At 37.0% G+C, this 23,986-nt stretch overlaps 1 protein-coding gene across 19 annotated transcripts in view; it reads right to left on the reverse strand.

Moving 5' to 3' along the window:
* The window catches only part of ANKS1B (ankyrin repeat and sterile alpha motif domain containing 1B), a 1,065,991-nt gene that overhangs the window by 407,183 nt on the left and 634,822 nt on the right, over positions 1-23,986 (reverse strand). The window contains exon 1 of one of the 19 annotated variants that reach the window (XM_042992997.1): positions 8,283-8,352. The exons of the other annotated variants lie outside the window; for them this stretch is intronic. The gene's annotated coding sequence lies outside the window, so the exon portion shown is untranslated. Of the gene's footprint in view, positions 1-8,282; positions 8,353-23,986 lie in introns of those variants that run through there. 19 annotated transcript variants of the gene reach the window in all.

Genomic DNA, 23,986 nt, shown 5'->3' on the forward strand with positions numbered 1-23,986 from the left:
GGGTTACGTAGTAGTTGTAGTAACCTGGGGGAAATTTAGTGAGGCCTATTTGTTAGGAATTTTTTTTGATATCCCTTTGTCTTCAGAGGTTAAGATGCTCCTTATACCCAGAGGGTATATGACTTGTTCCAGAGAAGAAAGGTGAGAGGGGAGAAGATCTGTTGTTTTCTCAAACTCTTTCAGCTTAAAATATTCAATATGCCAAGGCACTACAGTTTGGAATAGTGTGTCCTGAATTGCATCACTTTCTTGCTTTTGCATATCTGGTCATTTCATGCAAAGTGTCTTCCCTACTGAACCATCTCATCCAAACCCAGTCCATTTGGTGAATTTCTAGCAATGTTCAAAGTATAACTCAGGTGTTATCCTCTCTCTGAAGCCTTCTTTAGTATCAGCCCCTGGGAAGATATGAGTTCTTCTTCCCTATGGCCACACAGTACTCTGTGCATACTTCTACTACAGTATTAACCATACTGTATTGAAATTGTCTTAGAATAGATGTATCTCTTCCATGGTACTATAAATTTCTTTTAGGCCAGGGACTTTAACCTTGCCTCAATGGATACTACAGGTCAAACAATGTTGGGTACATAGTAAATTTTAATAACTGTTGGAGAATGCATGAAAAGTCACTGCATTGATTACTTTGAAATTTACATAGGCATGCAAAAGAGTTGGAAACTGGAAAATGTCCAATGTATTGTAAAAAGAGAAAATTAAGACAGCATTCTAGATTTAACTTCCATCACCATAAACATGCTGGAAATCAATCAATACTAGCAAAATTTTCAAATACATTGAAGACAGAAGGCACATTTTTATTACAAGAAAATTTTGTCTTAATTACTTACTACAATCCTCCTATGTCAGTGGCTGAACTAATAAAGTTAGGGGTAAGAAATTGGTTATAATTAATCTTTTTTGATGTAGCAAAGCTTTGGATAGAATCCATACATCAATGAACTTGGGAAATGTGGTCTTTACTCTAATGGCATTAATTAATAATATCTAATGTTGTGTCCTAGAATCTGGCCAATACATTTATGTAGAGGTAGCCTGCAAGATGGCCCCCAAATGATTCTTGCCTCCTGCAATTCAGTGCCTTGGGTATTCCCCTCCAAGACTAAATAGGGCTAACCTATGTGACAAAAGGACTTTGTCAAAGTGACAATGTAGGGCTTCTTGGGCTAGATCATAAATGACATTCCTGCTTCCACCCTATGCTGTTGAATAGCTCATTCTTGGGCAAGAGCTTCATGTCATGAGGATGCTCAAGCAGTCTTGTGGAGGAGCCAATTACAGAAGGACTGAGACCTCCCAGCAGCAACTGGAACCAAACTGCAGCTGTATGGAAGCTGATCTCCCAACCCCAGTCCAACTCTCAGATGACTGCTTGCCTAGCCAATTTCTTGACTGCAACCTCATGAGAGACCTGGACAATAATTACGCAGCTGAATGGCTCCATAATTCCTGATCTCCAGAAGCTGTGAGAGATAATAAAAGTCTATTGTTTTCAGCCACTAAGTTTTGGGATAGTTTGTTAACATAGCAACAGACAACTACTATACCACTTGCAATAGAGAACATAAAGACAGAAGTCACCATAAAGCACTTCCTTATGTTGTTACCTACAGATTAAAAAAATGTGATTATCCTTTTATCACCAGCCTTAGGTTTCCAAACCATTGAAATGAACGGTCTCAGAGCAGAAGAAAGATTACAGGGCATATCTATTTCTTCTGGATTTTATACTTAAAAAAAAAAGTGCCAGCTTTGACACTTCACTGCCAGTTCTCAGTGATCAGTGGCAAGAACCGATCACATCTTCCCTTGTCTCCAGATTCTTTTCTGCCATTGAAGCATGTGAAGTTGGATGGTGTGATGGTTAATTTTATGTGTCAATTTGACTTGGCCACAAGGTGCCCAGGCATTACTCAGACCAAACATTCTAGGTGTGTCTTTGAGGATGTTTCTAGGTGGGATTAATAATAGACTGAATAAAGCACATTTTCCTTCCTAATGTGGGTGGACCTCATCCAATCAACTCAAGACTTGAATAAAACAAAAAGTCTAAGAGGGAACTCCTGCCTGACTATTGAGTGGGACATTCAAGGTCTTTTACGACCTTCGGATTTAGACTGAAACATTGGCTGTTTTGGGGCCTCAAATCTGCTGCCTTTGGACTCATATTGGAAACTACACATCAACTCTCCTAGGTCTCTTGTTTGTCAACTACAGCTCTTGAACTTCTCAGCCTCCATAATTGTGTGAGTCAATTCTTTCCTTATAATAAACTATCTATCTATCTATCTATCTATCTATCTATCTATCATCTACCTATCTATCTAACTATCCATCCACCCATCCTATTTCACTATATATGTTACATACTCTACTACATATGTATGTATGTGTATATATATATGGCATTTGAAGAATGTGGGGGTTAGGGTTTTGGTCCCCCAGACAGTCAAAAATTCACATATAACTTTTGACTCCTCAAAAACTTAACTGCTGGGGCACCTGGGTGGCTGTCGGTTTATCATGTGACTTTGGTTCAGGTCATGATCTCACAGTTGGTAGGTTCAAGTCCCACATCGGGCTTGCTGCTGTCAGCCTGTCAGTGCAGAGCCCACTTTGAACCTTCTGTCCTCCTCTCTTTGTTCCTTCCTGGCTTGCACTTTCACAAAAATAAATAAACATTAAAAAAAAACACCTGCTAATAGCCTACTGTTGACTGGAAACTTTACTGATAACATACTTTACCAATGAACATGTATTCTGTATGCTATATGCATTATATACAGTATTCTTACAACAAAATAAGCTACAGAAAATAAAATGTTATTAAGAAAATCATAAGAAAGAAAAGATACCTTTACAGCAATGTATTGTATTTATCAAAAAAACTCTGCATATTTGTGGACCTGTGTAGTTCAAACCCATGTTGTTCAAGGGTCAACTGTACATGTATGATAATATAGAATGTATATTATATATACTACATATTATATATAATAATAAATATAGAATATATAAAACATCACTATATACATATATATGTATATATATAGTGAGTATATCCTACTGGTTCTGTTTCTCTGGAGAAACCTGACTCATACAGATGGTGAGATTCATAATGTGACTGCAGAAAATGAGAAAAGCATGACACACAGTCAGTCTTTCTCTTGATAAGGTTCAGGAGAGAAATAGACCCTTTGCGCTTTTTTATTATTCTAAAAAAAAATTACCTAAAAGCAGGTAACTTTCAGTTCTGATTTTCCTGTGTCTCATCCTATTTTTCCTATTTTAAACAGTCTGTGGACAGACACATACTCAGTCTGTCTCTGTGATTGCTGCTCTAAGTGTGACCATCACAGAACAAATGCCTTGATGTCATCTCATCTAAAGCATCAGAGAGGATGTTTTAGGCAGGGAGGGGGAAGGAGGAGGAGAAAGAGAGTGATGAAGGTCAAGGGAAGAACAGTACAGACCTAACTGTGGAAACAGAAAGCAGTGAACTGGTTCAGGCACAGACCAGAAGTGTCCCTTGGTTGTTGGGTTAACACAGATGCATTCTTGTTAATGCCCTAAAGATGATGAATTAAATGAAACACTTCAGTCCTAAAGAGAGCTGTTTCTGCAGAAGGGCAAGATGGGTCACAAACATTAGAAGAAGACTTGCATTCTAGTTTAATTTATTCAGTTCTGAGAAGCTAACACATTATAGTTGAAATGTTTCCTCTTATAAAGTAAATTTTGAATTAGATAAAATATTTATGACTCTGAAAAACTTTTTCACATGAATCTAAATACCTAGCCTAAAGTTTATTGCAATCATTGTTCCCAAGTCAATGAGAGAATTTTTGTAGCCTTGCTATAAAACTGCTTCAATAGAATGGCTAGGTGGTTATCTTTAATATCCTGAAATTTAATAGTAGAGCTATGTAGTAGAATTCAGTCTTTCTAAGCAGGAATGGCAAAATGGTTTCAAATTATTATTTTTTTGTCATCATGTCATTAGTACTTTACTTTTATAAGTGTTTATCAGAAGTAATTTTTTTTTCCTTGTTCTGCATGTAGGTAGGGAAGTTACTGACCTCTGCAGGGATGACAGCAGGAATTAATGGGGTATAGCTAAGACCTAGTGTTATCTCCTCAGGTTGTTTAAATTCAGGGAAGTCACTGTAGAATAAAAGAGGCACAATTTTACAATAGAATGAAGATTCTAGGCAATACTTAGGATCAGGCAATAAATATAAACTCCACAAGGGCAGAAGTCTTTGTTCTTTTTCTTTCTTCATCAAGCCAAAGCATCCATGCATCCAATAAGCATTTGTTGAATGCATGAAGGTGCTAGGAAATGCTCAGAAGAAAACAGGTGAAGAAGTGACGTCTGTAGAAGTGAGGACTCTTAACAGCTCAGGGAATTGCTACTTGGTTCCTCTTCTGGGCTGGTTTTTGAACTTTGTAGCAACAGAACATTTATTGGTATTACCTCTAGATTGGGGTTTTAATCCTGAATCTACAGATTCTAAAGAGGTATATGAAAAGGCTTCAGGTGGTCAGTAAAGCTCCCAAAATGATATGCAAAATTTTATATGCCATCACACATTTTTCTGAGATTTCTTAGCTTTCATCAGATTCTCAAAAGAGTCTGTGACCCATAAAATGTTAAGGGCTATTGCTTAACAAAGAAAGTTAGAAGGGGACAGCCTCTCCCAAAGTGCCATTTGAGAAGACATTTGAATGTAAATTGAGCGATGGGGCTGCCTGGAGGAAGAGTTGTAGGAAGTGGGAGCAGCATGTTAAGGGCCCAATGTGGCAGTGAGCTTAGTGAGTCTGAAGAAAGTAACAAGGCCTTTGTTGTGGGGCAGAGTAAAGAAAGGGAGAACAGTAGGAAATGGATAGGAGACGTAGGTGGAGTCAGATCATGTGGAGTACTGTAGGTCACTATAAAAATTTTATCATATTCTAAATATGATAAGATGTTATTGATTAAAGAACACAGAGAGCCGGAATAAGTATTCACAATCCATGAGAGTGACAGACTGTCTTTGCAACATGTTATTTTTTGGTAGAAAAGAAAAACTAGGAACTCTGAAGATACAGTCAAGTATCCCATAAGCACTGAATAAATACTCTTAACTCACTAGTAGGTGGATGTGTTTGAAAATGATTAATAAGGAACATACTGTGTTCTTATTCAAGCTATCATAATGAGTATTGATTTAGTTCTTTAAAGAAAGCTTACTTCTGGAGAAGTTGAATAAATTTATTATATTTCCCAGAGACCTACTCCTTAGAAATAAAGTTATTTTAGTGTTATGCCATTACTTAGGTATTTTCACTTCCGTGATCTGTCAAGTGTGTAGAAAATTTGCATAATTTGCATAATTCTGCATGTGTGTATCTCCTCTCTCCTTTGCTGCAAAAGAAGCCAAGTAATAAATAGTCTTCTTTAATAAAGGGTTCAACAAAGGAAAACAAATATTTAGAATAGTTAAATCACATGAAGTCTGTGATAAAGAGAGGATGATAGGCAGGCTTTACCTATAGTTTATGCCAAAATTTTTATCTGAAGGAAATAACTTGGCTGGCTATTTCCAATTACTCAGTAAACAAGTACTTACTAAGAACTATAAGGTTAAATAAACACTGCTGAGTGGAATAGGAAGGTTGTAAAATTTTGAACTTCATTCATCCATTCATTTATTATTCATTCATTTGCTCAAATCAACTGATATCAATCATGCATGTACCATGTACCTGCATTTGCTAAGAGCCAAACATAGAAGAAAAAGTTTTAATTTCAACTACAAATAATAGCATAGTAAGAACTCAACAGATTATCAGTGGCTTCCTCTAATTCTAATTCTGAATAAATTTAGGGTCAGCATATTTCTTCACAGTTATGACAACTGGGCAGTAGACTATTAATCCCTAGCCTCTCTTTGGATTTACTCTGCTCCCTCTCTGCTTTGACTTTGCTTGAAAGTGATTAAGACTATCAGTGTAACTGGATACATCAAATGACAATCTGACTGGACAAGTGCCTAATTCTCACAGTCAGTTTAGATGACCACTGTCAGTCCCCTTCTGCTCATCCTCTGGAAGTGATGCAGAACTCACTTCAGTGATTTATCATCTATAATCCCTTCGCAGTTCTTTGGATGTGTGCACCCACTGACTACTTAATGGAAAGCCCTATCTCTCTGTTAATAAAGCAAGTACATGTGACTAAAATGATGATTAACTCTCACCTCAGTACTTAAACATCAGGCAATTAGTTCACTCTTGGTTTGCAATTTGGAAGCAATCCATTCTACACTGAATCCTTAACCGGTAAAAATTCTTAAGTTGTTAACAAAATGGTAGACTAAAATGGTAATTGAGAGGGTAATAATTTCTCTAGCACACAGACATTTCTCATACTACTAAATGTGTATAGTATTTATATGACTTTTAAAATACACTTTGTTTTCAGTTATCTATTACTATATAACAAATAACCCCAAATCTTATAGGATTAAAACAATAAACATTTTATTTCATCATTATGTTACAAATGGGCTAGGCTCAGCCAAGCAGTTCTTATACTGGTCTTGCTGGAGGTCATTGGTGTGGATGTATTCAGCTGCTAGTGTCACTGGGGATCACTGTGCTTCTTGTGTTTACCTGTGGTCTCAGGCTTCTCTTTCTCTATGTGTCCTGTGTGCTGTCTACATTTGTCTCTCTGCAGGTTGGATGGCTTTCTTCACAGAGCACCTCAGAGCCCTCAAGAGTGCTAAGACATATTAAGGCTTAGCCTTGGAACTAGAACACCTCAATTCTACCACATTCTATTGGTGAGAATCCTAGGGCCAACCCAGCTTCAAGGTGAGGGAACCACACTGGGATGTGAATACTCAAAGGCATGGTTCAGTGGAGGCCTCTAATATAACAACTACAACTACCTTGAACTGAGTAATCTGTAAACCTGTACTATACATTCAGGTTGGAAGAGAATGTTACAATGGTAGGTGTTACCTCCTTAGCAAAGCAAAGTGTCATTAATTCTTCATAATCAGGGTCCGACCTGATTTGCACTTTGTGGTTCCAGCAGTACTTATTTTCTGGAAATCACCTTTAACTATCCTGGTCACTTTTTTGGGAGAACTTTCCCTTCCTTTTGGCATCTGGCAAAATCTCTCCTTCCTCAAACTTGAGCTCAGGTTACTCACCTTCAGGGAGCCCTACCTGATGATCTCAAATTCTCTTAGGTCCTTGCTTCTAAACTTCTAGAACATAGCCTATATTTATCTCTTTCACAGAACTTACCATACTGCCAAATGTTAATCAGGCCATATTAAAATGTCTGTGAATTTGTTTTAAGAGTGTTTGCCCAGATAGACTATGAACATCCTGAAGGCAGGTGTTGAGTCTTATTAACGTGATTTCTTTCACTATGTAAGTACCCAGTAACACTGGTAAAACAGAATTGCAACCATAGGAGTATATCTTGTGCTATCCAGGGTCACCAAATTATTTTGAATAATGCAAAGCACATATTAGTGACTTAATAAAACTGTATGGCTGATTGAATAAATAAATCTAATTCTCTTAGTTACTTTATATGAGATATAAATTCTGATTTCAGTGACCTGGTAAATTTTCAGTAAGCTTTATAAGTATTTCAATTCCTAGCTAGGAACAAAGAAGCAATATGCCTTGGGCATAACTTTTCAAGTAATATCAGTGTTTAAAAGCATAAACCTTTCAGGTGGGGGCATATGGCTAAAAAGAAATCCATATCCATCTAAGGATGCTGGCTAAAATTCTGAGGACATGTGTTTGTGCTACCAAACACAAAAATGTTCTCTTGCTTCTATAAAACAGAATAAAACCTGTAGGAAACCAAATTACTTTGCTAAGTGTGACAAATCCAAACTGTTAGAGAGCAAGAGATAACATAAATCAATGGGTCTCAGAGGCAAACACTGGGAGTTATTTTGAGGTGAGTAAAATGTAGTCTTCATCCTAAAACTACATTGCGTTCCCATAGATCAAGCTTTTAGTTTTGTGTTATATGGGAAAAGATTTATACACAATGATTTCAGCCACCTGAAAGCCCTAAATAAATATAATAGCAACAGAGAATCACTCAAGCACATGCCTACATTTACTGGCCTCTCTTCCTTTTAAGTACTTTGTAGTGAGCTGTATGCCTGTATTTGACAATTTTCCCTTCTAAAACCTAAAAGCAAAGACATTTCAGGGGTTTAGATTACCAGGTGACTCACAGTGCTTGAATTTGATATGCCGTTGCCAAGGCAATGAAATCTCAAACATATTCCACAGCTACCATCTTTTTCCTGTTTTTAAAATCACTTGCTCTAAGAGGAAGGGATAAAATGGTAAGAACTCTTGATTAGAAGGCAGAAGAACTGGGTTTAAGTGTGGCTCTGAAATTTCTTAGCTGTGTTAACTCTGGACAAATTACCTGACCTCTATGGGTTTATGATTCCTCACTGATAAAATACCACTGGAAAGAAAAAAGAAAAATCTCCTAGATGTCCACTGTTTTTTCTTTTAAGAATATTTGATTTTCCACAATCCATGGTCCTGGGACCTTTTATAACTGAGGATTGACTTTAGAATTTTATTATTTTAAATCATGCTTACAACTTGGGTTATTAGGATTTTCTGGCTGGTAACTTTGACAGATGAAGTCTGTCCTTCAGTTGTACCCCCTGAAGTAATAAGTTATAAAAAACTGAATTAGGAGTCAGGAAATCACAGACCAATTGCTGAAATTATCTGGCTTTAGTTTCCTCATCTATCAAATAAAAGGAATGGGTTTGATGTTCTAAAGCCTTTAACCAGCCATAACAGTCTCCCCTATGAATCTTAAGGCCTATGTTCCCTCATTTTAAGAGATGAGTAACTGAAGTACTGAGAGACTGTGTTTGATCTTTTTAATTTTGAGGTGTAAGTGACCTACAATATTATCTGAGTTTTAGGTGTACAACATAGTGATTTGACATTTGTATACATTGGAAAATCGTTACCACAATGTCAAATTACCATATGTCATCATACAAAGTTAATCAATATTATTGACTATATTTTCCATGCTATACATTACATTCCTATGACTTATTTTGTAACTGGAAGTTTGTACTTCTTGATCCCCTTCACCGATTTTGTCTTCTTCACCTTAGCTCCCTCCTCTCTGGTAACCACTGATCTGTTCTCTGTATCTATGGGTCTGAATCTGAGTTTTGTTTTGGTTTTTAGATTCCACATATACATAAAGTCACACAGTATTTGTCTTTCTCTGTTTTATTTTGCTTAGCATAATACCCTGAAGATCTATCCATGTCATCACAAATAGTAAGATTTCATTTGTTTTTATGGCTTAATTATATTCCATTGTATATATACCACATATTCTTTATTCATTCATCTATCAGTGGATACTTAAGTTGGTTCCATATCTTGGCTATTGTAAATAATGCTGCAATGAACATAGGGGTGCATGCATCTTTTTGAATTAGCGGTTTCTTCTTCAGGTAGATACATAGTAGTGAAATTGCTGGATCATATGATAATTCTATTTTTAATTTTTGAGCAACTCCATACTGTTTTCCATAGTGGAAATAGCCCCAACTTACATTCCCACCAACAGTGTATAAGGTTTCCCTTTTCTCCATATTCTCACCAACACTTGTTATTTCTTGTCTTTTTGATACTAGCCATTCTGACAGGAGTGAAGTGATACTCATTGTGGTTTTGATTTGCATTTCCCTGATGATTAGTGATATTGAGCATCTTTTCATGTGTATGTTGACCACCTGTATGTTTTCTTTGGGAAAATGTCTATTCAGGTCTTCTACCCATTTTTTTTTAACAGTTTGTTTTCTGTTATTGAGTTATATGAGTTCTTTATATATTTTGGATATTAATTTCTTATTGGATATATGATTTGCAAATATCTTCTCCCATTCAGGAGTGTGCCTTTCATTTTGTTGGTGGGCTCCTTTGCTATGCAGAAGCTTTTTAGTCTGCTGTAGTCCCATCTGTTTATTCTTGCTTTTTCTTCTCTTGCCTTTGGAGTCAGATCCAAAAAAATATCATTAAGACCAATATCAAGTTGCTTAGTATCTATGTTTTCTTCTAGGAGTTTCAGGTCTTAATATTCAAGTCTTTAATCCATTAATTTTTGAATGATAGTAGTCCAGTTTCATTCTTTTGCATGTAGGTATCCAATTTCCACATCACCATTTATTAAAGAGACTGTTCTTTCCCCATTGTATACTCGTGGCTCTTTTGTCCTAAATTAATTGACCATATATGCATGAGTTTATTTCTAGACTCTCTATTTGCTCCATTAATCTGTGTTTCTGTTTTTATGACAATACCATACTGTTTTGATTACTATACTTTGTAGTATAGTACAAAGGAAATCAAGGAGCATGATACCTCTGGTTTTATTCTTCTTTCTTAAGATGATTCAGTTATTCAGTGTGCTTTGTGGTTCTGTGTGGTTCTAAAATAAAGACCTATTTCTCCTCATTTTAAGAGAGAAGTAATTGAAGCCATTAGAGACTGTGTGTGTGATTTGACTGAGGCTACACAGCTGTTTAATAGTGGAAACTTCTAGTAGGCAGGGGACAACCTCAAGATATTAGATCATGTTAGTTTCAGGAGATCCACCAGTATCTGGGTTGCCCAGGACCATCTGGGTCTTCAGGACTTCCAAGGATCACTTAAGTAGTTGATAAGTCTATGATTCGAGTTTCTAGAAAAAATTGCTCTTATTTGTGGAACTTTATCCAATAACTATAACAAAATAACACTGCAACTATTATTGTTAATTTACCATTTACTATAAGCCAAGCTCTTCATTAAGTAAGCACATTACATGCATTATGTATTTAAATGCTCACATGAATTCTATGAAATAGGTGATTGCCATCACTGTTTTATAGATGAGGAATAGAGAAGCTAAATGATTTTCGGTCTCACATTGCTAGTAGCAATGTTAGCAGAAAGCTGTATCCAGGTCATTCTGACTGTAAAGTCAATTATACTGCTTCCTATGACTAGTCACAGTTTAAAATTTTATCTCTTCCATATTTCCTCTTTCTGTATTGAGCACCATCAATAAGTGAAATTTAGCTCCTCTGAACTCCTAAAGCTCCATTATGTTCAACCCATGAGAATTTGTCAAACACTATCTTGTATCAGTTACTTGGGTACAAGTCTTTTTCCTAAATGAAGCCCTAATCTTCCTGAGAACAGAAAAGTTCTCTTAGATTCCTTCTGCCCTTCAAGATTCTTTGCATACAGTTAAATTCTTAGAAATATTTGTGGTTGAAATGACTCTGCTGGATTAAGTTCAGTTCAAAGGAGAGATACTATCTTATTTTAACCAGGAAGGATCCCTCAGTTCTGCCTACTAGTTGATCATTCTCATCTTTGGATTCTTTAGCTGTCTGAAACATAAGAACAAAGTGGAACAGACTACATCCAGTGGAGGGCAAGCCATGCTAATTTTTGTTGACTGGCCCATTGAAGTGGTAATGAGGCAGAATTACTGCCTTGGGTCAGAGCAGACCTGGAGCTCTTCTGCCTTATTATTCATCTTTTCCTGAAGGATTAGCAACCCAGGCACATAATAGTTTTTTTTTTTCTTCCAGGCAAACCCTAAACCTCATGGTGAAGTGACAAGAAAATATTCACCCCAATGTGCATCTTCCCAAGAAGACCTAAGGCAAAGTGCTGGCTTTCTCCATAGTTCCCAGGCAATCTAATATGTCATAAAGTACAATACAGAGCATCATGCTACAGGGAAAAACAAGCAAGCAGAAAAGAAAAAAGTCCATTCTGCATACTGATTTTGTCTAATGTGGCATTTGCACACATGGGCAGCCACAGTTCTTCCATGCTGCTGCCAGATTAATTCTTCACAAACACTGCTCTGATGATGAAACTGTACTAGCTCTGCCTCCTGAAAAAGGCAGCCTGGGAATGAAAGGTTTGCCACAGTTTGGCTCCAACCTATATTTTCATCTTTTGTTCCTATGATTTCAAATGCCAACCAACAATCTCCTATGTTTTACTCTATGCTTTTCCATGCCCTTATATGTACAGGGTCTTCTTCATTTGTAAGTTAAAAGCCTTGCTATGCTTCAAATTCTAGTAGCTCACTTGCCCCCCAATACAAACCTACTCTGACTGTGCATGTTGGCAGAAATATTTCCTCCTTCTGCTAGCATTAGTTTGCTCATGGCATTTATATTTTTTCTAGTCTGGCTAATGTTTGTTCAGTCCTCAGAACTTAGTCCAGTGCCTAGCACATAATGGGCATTCAGTAAATGTTTGTTGAATGAATATAGATTTCTACTTATGTAGTCTTTGCATTGATGGCTGCTTTGGAAATCAAATATAAAATTTACACAGACTCATCATTTTCTTTCTTTCTTTTTTTTTCAAAATCATCATTTTCAAAAGTCAATGATAATTCCAAGTTTTCAAGGAATGAGGGCTCTGGACTCCCCTCAATGCTTTCAGGGCCTAGTGCTGCACGTGGGTACCTTGATACTCCCTTTTACAGGCAGGTAACACTAAATAATATTAAAGTGCTGGATTGCCTGAGTGCCCACTTGGTGCTACATCACTTCCCATTCTCACCTCTAGTTCTCCTGGTGATATACTGATGATGATGGCTATCTCATTTTTAGAGAAGGCAAATGAAGGGTGCTCAAAGATCAGCATTGCGGTGCACAGTCTCACTGAGTGTGAGCACCAGAGTCGGGATTCCCACCCAGGTCTGTCTGGCTTCAAATCTAGCTTTTCCCCCATGTTCCATCTTTGAATGGCACAGCAGGTTCTATGGAAGTTTCTGCTATTTTCCTATCACTTCTCTGAGGTTCATTTCCCATTCCTGCAGCTTCACAAAAGGCAAATTACGCCTGCCAGTGACCTGCTTCCTCTAATAGGATTTCCGATGGCTGTGGCGCCATTTCAGTGTCTGCTTCTCTCTGCCCAGAGCAGAGCTCCCGGGAGACTCTGGCAGTCTGGCAGCAGGTCATTTCAGCAGCTTGTTTTGCTACCCTCTCAGCCCAAACTGCTTATTTCAAACCTTTCTGTGATATATCACTCACCTGCCCTGAATTCCCCTTTTGCCTCCCCTCAGTCTATCTCAGAGGACTGTAAGTCACAATTGTGGCAACTCTCAAAGCATCAGGGAAGAGTAGAAACCTTATTGTCAGGCTTACTAATTGGGCTGTGGGGAAAATTCCACCAAGACCCATCTAATGAAGATTACCTTTGAACTACCTATGAAGAAATGGCTTGAGGAGATCCATCATAGGGATACGTGTGTGGAGACAGATTGGGAGGCTCTAAAGTAAGCAGGCAGAACTATTTGTAAACACCAAAGCATCCATCCCCTTGAATACAGTTAAAGAACCAAATGGAAGTATTATCTCATAGATTCTAAGATGCACTTCTCTCTTTTTAACATTTGAACACTCAGTAATTGGAATATGGCTTAACATTGATAGCTGTATAGTCATTGTTGGGCAAAGAGCAGTCAGCATAGTTGTCATTGTCTTTATCTATGTAGTTATCAAATGCACCAGCATCAAAATTTGCAGAATGGGTGACAAAGGTAGACTAGCTCTATATAACTGCAAAGCCAACTTAAAAGCCCAAGTTTTTAGTTCTTTTATAGTTTATTTTAGGAAATGCTTTATCACCAAAGCTCTTGGTAGCACAGAGGACAATATTATATGGGAAAATATGAACCCTAATGACTGAGTCAAACTGAACCTATGCAGAAGAGTCATATTTGGACACTGAGGAAGTTTTAGAAAAATCTGAAGCAACTTAACTTGCTTATATTTCCTTTTTATGTATGCCCAAACATGATATATGATTTTAAAAAATGTCTAAGTATATTAGAGCTCTTTTAATAAATATAGAATAAAAATTCTAAGTGATAAAATTCTGTGTGTCATAGACAAATTGATGTTTTTCTCTGATGCAGCTTGTAAGAATGTTTAAGTGTACATGAAAAAAACTTTACTTTTGCATTAGATAGGGTTGGGTTTAAATTCTGGCTTTACCACTTTAACAGCTCCAGGACTCTGGGCATGTTACTAGGTCTCTCACTGACAGAGTAGAATTCTTAAAATTTTACTTTTGGTGTTCTGAATACATTTGGTATTCTGCAAGCTTTATTAAATCATTTCTTTCATTTTGCAAGACTTTGTAAACATTTAGTTTTAACTTTTTTTTTTACTAGGAAGTCAAAAATACACATTTCTTTAAAAAATCTATAGTTTACTTTGTTGATTTTGTAGTTTCAATAAAGTAATGTATATGTTAGAAATGAATTTTTCTGTCACTTAATAGAATAGGAATAAAACAACAGTCCAGGAGGTTTTGTAGAGTCCAAGTCTTGATGGAGACCAGTAGGTTTCCTCTAAATACTAGTGAAGATATAGTGTCTGGCAAGGCTCTGACTTATCACCTTTAAGAAGGCATGATTTGACACAACATCATAGGTCCATGGAATTCTGTTTTGGTGTCCATGAAAAAGTTTAGCAATTTTAATTAATAGTGAGAGAATTTTTGGTGGGCTCATGGCTGCCCAACCAAAGACTACATCTAGCTTCCTTTGTAGTTTAGTGTGGCAGTGTGACTAAGTTCTGGCCAACAGCATGACAGGAGAAATGAGGTGTGCAACTTTGAGTTGTGTCCTTAAAATGAAAATGTAGTCCTCTTTTCTTGCCATTATTTCAAAGTGAATGGGTGAAAGCTGAGGACCTTATCTTGGGTCAAAGATGGAAGCTATGTGTTAAAGTTGGCAGAACAACAAGATAGAAAGAATGAGGGCCCTGATGTTTTGGATGATTTTTGCCATATCACCTTAGACTCCTGGCCCAACTTTAATGTGAGAGAAGTACACTTTGAAAAAAATTATTTGTGAGGTGGTGGGGGTGAATGAAAGAGCACGAACAGGGTAGGGGCAGAGGGAGAGAGAGAGAGAATCTTAAGCAGGCTCCATGCTCAGTGAAAAGTCTGATGCAGGACTTGATCCCACAATGATGAGATCATGACCTGAGCTGAAATCAAGAGTCAGATGCTCACCTGACTGAGCCACCCAGGCACCCCAGAGAGAAGTAAATTTTATCTTGTTTAAGCCACTGTTATGTTGGGTTTCTCAGTTGCAGAAGCCAAAAAAGTTATGTTAACCTCTCTACTTTCAAGGTCCTGTTCCTCTCATTCTCCGCTCTCCGAGTGTGACTTTCACACATGTGTACCACTCTTATAAAGGGGCTCCTTTGATCTACATTCCTGTGCTCCTATTTTGAGGACCTACTGAATCTTCTTGAAATCTAGTTGCTTTGCAGCTGCTAGTCCTCCTCCCTCGTGAGTCCTGCTTTATGTCTGGGCCCTAATACCTATGGAAATTGTTGCTCAAAATATGGTTTACGTTTGCTCTGACTACCTGAATTTTCCATTATGCTTCCTGTCTCCTCTTAAGATTCTTTAACACTCTTTGGACATCCAACATAAATTGGACTCAATACTGACTATAACCATAAGTGGTCTTATCTTTTCTTTACCAGTGTGATCCTTTTTGTTCATCACCTACCACCGTAAAGTCCACAGACAGCTGTTTCTATAGCCCTAGAAAATAGACCTGGTCCCTAGTTTCAATCTTATCCGGCTTTGCTCTGAGCTCTTCAGCTGAAGATGACTGGAAGAAACTGAAGCATACTTAATTTTCCAAATTGTTGAGTGACTATTGTATAAGTAGCACTTTTTAGATGTTACCTCCAATCCTTATAACTCTAAAAAGAGTTATCCCCATTATACAGATGAGAAAACTAAGACTCAGAGTGGATAAATGTCTTGCATAAGATACCTCATCTGATAAGTTATGGATCTTTAATTAAAATCCAATCTACATTTTCCCCTCTTTATGTATTATTGCCCCAGCCCAGTGATAAGACAAAGGGACTAAGATGAGGGCTCAACCAGAAAAAAGAAAAAGTAATCTATAATGATTGCATCTTGGCACAGGTACACAGACTTCAGAGAGGTGAAGGGACTCTCCAGCATCCTGCTCTAGGGTCCACATTAACACTAGGATGCAAAGATTAACATTTCAAAGCTGCTCAGAAAAAAAAAATAAATAAATAAAAAATAAAAAATAAAAAAAAAGGATGCTCTCCTAACTTCTGCTCTTTGGATTTAAAAAAAAAAATCTTTTTTCTCACCTTTCCTCCCCCAGCATTCTTCTATTTCCCTGACCTTGACAGATGTTTCTCCCTAAGTCCTTTGAATTATTATAGAGTAAAATGGCTTATTTTAATTTCCCTAGCTGTCTTTATTGAATTCTTTCACAGTGCTTTATGGAAAATATCTGATTCCTAATTCATACAACAGACTATTAAGGGATTCTGTGGTAAGTGGTTGCCACAGTGGTGTTCAGGCTGGGGAGCCTCTATAGTCTGATTCTGACCTGCTGCCCACAGGCTCAGAAGTCTGGAGACCAGCTAAGCTCCAGGATCTTTCTGTTTACCTTATTATATCAACTCCTGAACAATTCTTAAAAGAAAATAAGGCCCTAGTCCCCTGGGCAAAACTCCTGAAAGATTAGAAAGCAAGGTAATTTAACATAGAAGTTAAAATCTTGGGTTCTGCAGCAAGAGTGGGTTTAAATCCCATTGTTCCCATTTAAATGACCTTGGGCAAGTTTCTTAATGTTTGTTCCTCTGTTTTAGAGTCTGCAAAGTAGGAGTAATAATTACTTCATAGAATATCTGTGGGGATAATATGAATTAACATAAGTAAGATGCATACAACAGTGCCTGACTCATATTAAGTGCCTCCTAAAAAGTTAATTAATTACTACTCTTATAATTAAGAGTAAGTCTTATGAAACATGGTACAAAATACTATAGCATGTGAAGGGTTCTATGAGTATCTGCACTGCCTAGACATTTTCTGGCCTATGTATGTAAATGCTCATAAACATGAAACCACACGAAACCACTATACTTAGCAATGTGATTCTTCTAACTCAGCTTGGTTGACAAATATAGATGATTCTCTCAAACAAGAGGGTGAATCTCCATTAGAGGTCTGAGAGTTACAGGCAGAATGAGTTACTTAGTGAATAGATTCACTGTGGGTTAATGTCCCCTTAGCTTGACTAAACTTTAGACAGATTTCTTCCTCACCATAGGCCCCTAACCTCCCTTTTCTTAGAGTGCTTACTTCAGAAAATTTACAATTATAAATTATTTCTCTGCTTCTGTGAGCTGTAAATCTTCTCCCAGTTTCTTGCTGGTTTTACAACCAAGGCAAGTCTTTCCCAAGTGCCTCAAAGAGATCCCTGTGAAATGCAGTCATCAGAATGATATTGCCCCTATCTCCCAGGCTTGTGGGAGGGTAGGAGTTAATTTCAATAATCATCAATTAGCAAACACAGATGGCCTAATTACATTGACCGACCTTTCCCCATAACTGTCCTACTTTTCCACTAGCTCATCCCAGCAGTAAAAATCTCTCCCACCTTTGTTTCAGGAGTTAAATTTATTCTTTCTCCTATTGCAGTAGTCTTTAATAAAGTCTTTCTTGACTGTTTAACTCCATTCAGTGCAATTTTTCTTTGATACTACCTTCAACAGGTAGAATTCAACCATGAAACAAATGTTTCTAGGCATAAGGAATGGTGACAATATAAAAGTGGAAATGAAGGATAAAAGAAGCCTTTTGTCCTCCCTGCCAGGCAACAAACAAACAAATGGACAAACAAACAAATAACCAAGATTTTGCTTTAAAGTAAGGGAGTATAAAGTAAGGGAGTATGAATAGCCCACATGGACTATTAATTCTTTAATTGATGTAGAAGCAATTTGGCAGTCATCTGTAAAAATAAAGTTTGATCTGTACACCATCTATAAGAAAAAATTACATACAGAGCAAATTTAGAAAAAACAAAATGATAAAAGTACTAGAAGAAACTACAGGAAGATTCTTATATAATGTGGGGGTAAGGGAAGCCTTTCTAATAATAACACAAAGCTTTGAAATTGCCAATTTGAAAAAGTCTTGATTTAAATCAACTATAAAACAATTAAAAATTTGTAGAGAGTGATGACTGCGGCTCAGATTTAAGCAGAAAATCAACTATAGTTATTACAGAGAAGTCACAATATATGCTCGTCTCAGAGTTTGGCTGGGCTTTGAGAAGACCAGAGAAAGGCCCAAAGTACTTTTGTGAGAAAGTACACAGAATGATTCCTCTAAACATGACAGAAGATGCCTTGTTTTTTTGTTTTGTTTTGTTTTTTTAAAGCTTCAGGTGAAGACCAGCCATCTCAGTCTCTAAAGACCCGACACATGTGCTGAGATCTTACTCCTACTTAGAAAGCTTCTCTCTAAGAAGTCAATCTTTGAGCATAGCTGTCAGCTAGAAAGACAATTCTGGCTAATGTCTGGGTCTGCAGAACTGGGGTCATTTACCTGCCCTTCGAGGATAAACTAGACATGTTTACACCTTAAAGAAACAGAGAGGTGGTGCATGGTGAAATGGGACACAAAGGCAGAATAAAATGTCAGATAAAATTAAATTTCCCTATAACCTGAAGCCCATTGACAAATACTTGAGATAAACAGAGTAAAATATTCCTCTAGGAACTCCCTCCTGTCTTAATGTTAATGCTTTGCTAGAGGGAAAAACAACCTTAGCTTGACAATAGCTCAGCCTCCAGGATCCTGTGAGTCTTCTTTAGCATATGAAAGCCACTTTGGAAACTTCCCCTTGCCTTTACCTCCCCCTTCTCCCAAGTATATAATCAGTTACTCCTCACAATCCCTGGACAGCTCCTTTTGCCCACAGGTCCTGTCCCTGTGCTTTAACAAAATCACCTTTTTTGCACTGAAGACGCCTCAAGATTCTTTCTTAGCTATCAGCTCCAGACCCCCACCACTCAAAAACCCTATCAGGTGGTGTTCAAACACTTAAAAAGTATTGGAATGTCATCATGAGTTTACTAGGTAGGAAAACACACGCACTCTAAAAACAGATACTAACATACATTATAAAGTGTAAATAATTAAACACTGTGGTGTTGACATATGGATAGATACAGGTACATGTGGGGAACACAATAGAAAGTAGATAAAAACCAAAGTATCATTGGACATCAAGCATACACAATAACTGTGCATCTCAAATCAGTGAGCCCACATGGACTATTAATTCTTTAATTGATGTAGAAGCAATCTGGCAGTCATCTGTAAAAATAAAGTTTGATCTGTACATCATCTATAAGAAAAAATTACATACAGAGCAAATTTAGAAAAAACAAAATGATAAAAGTACTAGAAGAAACTACAGGAAGATTCTTATACAATGCGGGGGTAAGGGAAGCCTTTCTAATAATAACACAAAGCTTTGAAATTGCCAATTTTAAAAAGTCTTGATTTAAATCAACTATAAAACAATTTAAAAACTTTGCATGGCAAAATCACCATAAGTTAAGTCACAAGATAAATGCAAAATTGGGGAAAGATCATTGTAACTCATATCATATACACAGGGCTATATGCCTAATGATAAAGAACTTCAAATCGATAAAAATAGTCCAATAATATTCCCCAAATGGGCAAAGGATATGAACAGGTGGTTCAGAGAGAAATGTAAATACAAATGGAACTTAAGCACATGAAAAGAAGCTCAACTTCACTCATAACATAAGAAATGGCACAGAGATAGTATTTTTTACCTGTCAGATAAACAAAGGTCCAGAAGTTTGAAAACATGTTGTATTGGTCAAGACATAAGACTTTTCCATATATTGGCAGTGATGGGGTAAATAATTATAACCCCTAAGGAGGGCAATTTGGCAATTACTTATCAAAAGGACAAGCATACATGTACCTTGAATAGTAATTTAACTTTTGGGAAAATATACATCAGATATATGGCTGCACATGTAAAATATAAACAAGGCTACTCATTACAGCATTGTTTATAATAGCAACATACCAGAAGCAATATGGGAGATAGTGAAATAAATTATAGTACATTCACACATTTAAATACCAGGAAGTGCTCTCTGTGCTGTTATGGAAAGATCTCCATTAATTTAAATTAATAAGTTAAAAAAGCAAGATGAAGAACAGTGTGTAGAGTATGGTACTACCTGTTAAATAGCTTAAAAGGGAGAAGTAAAGGGGAAAAAGAAGATATATTCTTATTTGCTTGTACTTTTGATCAAATATCCCTGAAAGGATATATCTGACACTGTGGTTGCATACGAAGAGGAGAAATGGGAATCTGAGGTTGATGGAGGAGCATAAGGTAAGCTGAGCTCAACGTACAGGCTAACAGCACTCTCCACCCCCACCCCAGGTGTGATATGTGTGATATTCCTTGGACACTCCTGGCTGCCCAAGAGGAAAGATAGGAAAGAAAACAAATGATTGACAGAGATCATAGCCATGCAGGACAGGAGTCTCCTTCAGTTTATGGATAACTTAGTAAACTGCATGAAAAAGGCAATCTTATCCATAGCCTAATCTCCAGAAACCTATAGACTCTGTTTCTTAAAGCCCTAATATCACCCCCATCAAGATGTAAGGGGGTTTAAGTGCTTGCCATGGTGATGTGGGAAACAAAGGCAAATGAAAAATTAAATTCTCTTACTGCCTACAGCCCATTGACAAGTCCTTGAAACTGGCGGAGTGACCTTCCTCTAGAAGCCCAGCCACCTTGATGATGACACCTTGCTAGGGGCAAAAGGGTATCTTGGCCTAACATTCTTCTGACCCTCCAGGATCCTATGGGGCTCCTAAAACACATAAAAATTCCTCTGCAAACCTCCTTTATCTGTAGCCCCCAAATATATGTTGGCAGTTATACTCTAGGCATATGGCCCCTGATATACTTCTGAAGGGTCTCATGACTGAAGTTTTACTAAACAGTAATAAATGACGTTTTCTTAACAACAGCTAGCCCTGTTGGCCCCATTGGCTCTGAATCCCCACTATCACCCCAAAACCCCATCAAGTTAACAGATGCTGTAAAGAGATTTTCTTCACTGAATATTGTACAATCATTTACGCTTTATTATTTATAAATCATGAATCAAATACATTACCTACTATAAAAATCAAATAAAAATATGGAGAAAATTTCTTAGCATTAAAAAAAAAATCAAGGTAAAAAATGATGAACATTTTTAGTTTTCTCCAGTCTAGAATCATAAAGCTGAAAATATATGTGGCCAATAAAGAAATTCAAGATATAAGAGACACATAGGTTTATAGAAATAGAAATCATTGTTAGCACACAGGGTCAGCCTGGCATATCCCCATGCCCTGTGTATCACTGTATTGAAAAATGTGCACAAAATTACATTTGATTCAAGAATATGTGAGCAAATAAAATGTATCTTCAACTTGTATTAGATATCCCACACCTACACACACTAAAACTCTCTTATTTGACATCTCATAATTTGAAATGTTTCATTTAATCCCTTTCCAAATCTCCTCTGGCTGTTGTTTAAGATATGAACTATTGTTGATTTCATGGTCAGATCTTCCCAAATGGAACAGAGACTCTACATGGTTCTCTGAGAGACTTTGGTGATATTTTTAGCACTAATCATAGGTATGAAAACTTTCAACTCCAGAAAGCCAGGGTTTGGAGTACTCTCAGGAATGTGAAAAATCTTTTAGAAATTGATAATTCTTCATTAATGCTTGCATTTCCTTTGCCCGCAAGCATTTTTCTTTTCTCAAGACGGATATGTGTGTGTGCACACACACATCTATACATACGTTCACATATGTATGTAAGAGGGATTGGAAATTATTTCCTTTTAAAGTGTATTTGCATTTTTCCTGCAAGAGGCCGTATAGTTTCCAGGAGACTCTCCAAGCAATTGGTGACTCAGAAAGGGTTAAATATCAGTAAAAAACAGACATCTCTCAGACTCCCCTTTCTCTTTTCCTATAGCTATTACTTATGTCTAGGCTGTCACTTTCCCTGGGGTCTGGATGACTGTGACAGCAGCAGAGTTGCCTGTTTGCTGTCAGGCTCTCTGAGCTCCAGACTATACATACAACCAGTCAGTCGTTAGCATAGTCTTTTGAAAATAATTTGTGGTCTACTTTATCAAATTTGTTGAGGAGAGATTGTACTACAAATTGAACCACAGTCCAACCTAAGAATTACGCCGTAAGTGTACGTGTGCATGCACACTTGGTCTTTGTTCATTCTCCTGGAAATCCTCTCTGTTCCTATTAGTGGAGAAAATGGCCTTACTTGTTTTGTTCATAGAGTAAACAAATTTTTCTTTCATATATAAAAATGAAATAGAAAATCTATTTTACTGGTTACTTCTTCAAGAAGAAAAGTCTATTTTTGTTTTTTTCATGTTTTTTTTTGTTTTGTTTTGGTTTTAGAAGTCTTCCAGAGAGTGAATGGTCTATGCATGAATACAAAGCAACTATTTTATTGAGTGCTTATAAATTTTTTTTAATGTTTATTTATTTTTGAGAGAGAGAGAGAGAGAGAGCGTGCAAGCAGGGGAGGGGCAGAGAGAGAGACAGAGATGGAGACACAGAATCTGAAGCAGGCTCCAGGCTCTGACCTGTCAGTACAGGGCCCCACATGGGGGCTCGAACTCATGAGATCATGACCTGAGCCAAAGTCGGAGGCTTAACCAACTGAGCCACCCAGGCGCCCCGTGAGTGCTTATTAACTACATTCAATTGCTTGGAGAGAAAAACCCAGTGACCTCTAATTTAAAGGCAAGGAGACTTCTGGAAAGGTAAAATAATAATAACTAACAGACCTTTGCAGTTTATAAGTGCTTTCATGCAAATTATCTCACTTAATCAGAATAACAAGAAAGAAATCTACTATTCTCATTGTAAAGAATAAGGAAATGAAGGCTTCAAATGATGAAGTAACTTGTCCAAGGTCATGCAGCCAGTAAGAAATGGGGCTGTGACCCTAACTTACATTTTCTGACACTGTATTTCACATTCTTCCACATACAATTAATAGCCTCCCAGTCTGTCATGTGACATTTTAGTGAGGTAATTTTGTTAAGTACCTCTGAAATGCTGGTACTCAAGTCATTGGCCCACATAACAGGTTAAATAAAGAGGGCCTTTTTTGAAAGAGTAAGGAAAACAACATTGATATTTTAGAACTAGTGCTTGTTTATGTCATGGAGAAAGCTAAAAATCCCCCACAGAAAGGTCTTCACAGAGGTACTACCTTATCACTGCAGTATAAGTCACAGGTAGAATACACCTCCTTTCCCTAATGATAGGATTGTTCCTAATCTAGCTATCTATCTTTTATAAAATGACCCTTGGGGGAATTTCCTTCCAGAATTTCAAGCTAGGAGAATTCCTTTCTCTATATACTTTGATAATATTTCTCTCATAAGGACTGCTCTGTAGCCCACTTTTGTCTTGGCTGCTAAGAAGCTTAGAGCCATGTTGTATGCTTAGTTGCAGTCATTCTCCTTAGGTTTTCTGGAATATTTTCTTTCCTTTTTCTCTCATCTAAAATTTTTCTTTTAAACTATCTGGTTCATATCTTTTACATTGCTTTAATGCAATCTTATTTTACTGTAATTATATCTTTTTTTATAAGCCTTCTCAAGTCTTTTTTGAAGATAGACAGAGTATAAATATACAGAGTCCCACTCTGAAGTAATACCAGCAAGAATATGTGCACTTATTCCATTGAAAAAAAAGTAACAAAAGTATGCCAGGTGCAAATGGTTTATTTAAATGCTTGAGAAGTTCACACAGAAGACATTTTTGTTGTGAATGCACGGGGTAATAGAGTCCTGTTTTCTCTCCTGTATTCTTTGTTTTTGTTTTTTATTGTGGTAAGAACATTTAATATGAGATCTATGCCCTCTTAACAAATTTTTAAATG

This window comes from Panthera tigris, chromosome B4 (genome assembly GCF_018350195.1).
Source record: "Panthera tigris isolate Pti1 chromosome B4, P.tigris_Pti1_mat1.1, whole genome shotgun sequence".
Taxonomy (NCBI): domain Eukaryota; kingdom Metazoa; phylum Chordata; class Mammalia; order Carnivora; family Felidae; genus Panthera; species Panthera tigris.